The sequence below is a fragment of the Phoenix dactylifera genome, unplaced genomic scaffold, assembly GCF_009389715.1.
Source record: "Phoenix dactylifera cultivar Barhee BC4 unplaced genomic scaffold, palm_55x_up_171113_PBpolish2nd_filt_p 000377F, whole genome shotgun sequence".
NCBI classification, from domain to species: Eukaryota; Viridiplantae; Streptophyta; class Magnoliopsida; order Arecales; family Arecaceae; genus Phoenix; species Phoenix dactylifera.
In genome coordinates this window covers 198,361-199,155 of record NW_024067826.1, presented here as the reverse complement: position 1 = coordinate 199,155, position 795 = coordinate 198,361, and positions in this window count along the sequence as shown.

Genomic DNA, 795 nt, shown 5'->3' with positions numbered 1-795 from the left:
GTAGCGGGTGTCCCTCTATTCATTTCTGAGGATTTTATAGCACAAATCCTACATCTTCCCCAAGTAGGGGTATTTCCTACACACCCGACTGATAGGACTGAGGCCCTTACGGCCATATTAGGGAGTCCACCCCAGTCCCCACTAGATGAGGTGTCCGCTGGTTCACTCTCTATTGAGATGCGGCTCCTCCTAAGTATCATATCTAGAACCCTATTTCCTAAAACCGGCCGTTTTGACTTTGTTGCCCAGAGATGGTCACCCAAGAGGGGGGTGAATTGGGTGTTTTAAAACTTTTCAACTAATTAAAAAATAAAACACGTAAATGTATGAACTAAAGTAAAGATAAAGGGATGAGAAGAGACAATCACAAACACACGGTTTTATAGTGGTTCGGAGCTTCCACCGCTCCTACATCCACTCCCCAAAGCGCCTTTGGGAATTTCCACTATAATCCAAGATTACAGTACGGTAGTTTTGCGAGTTCACTACCCAACTCGTTGTTTTACACCGGGCTCACAACAAATCCTAAAATCCGGTAGTTTTTCGAGTGAACTACCCAACTCGTTGTTTTACCTCGGGCTAACAACGAACCCTAAAACCCCCAATTTCTCTTAGGCTTGGGACGCCTTTTCCTTGTTCCAAGTCCCTTGACTGGAACAAGCACCACAATGAAAGAGTTTACAAAAGAAAAGAGAAGCTCTAAAAAGCAAATATATCAACTATGAACAATAGAACCCGGAAGAATCCTTTTGCCATTGGAAGCGTGGGAAATATTGATTCTTCCGATGTGGAACG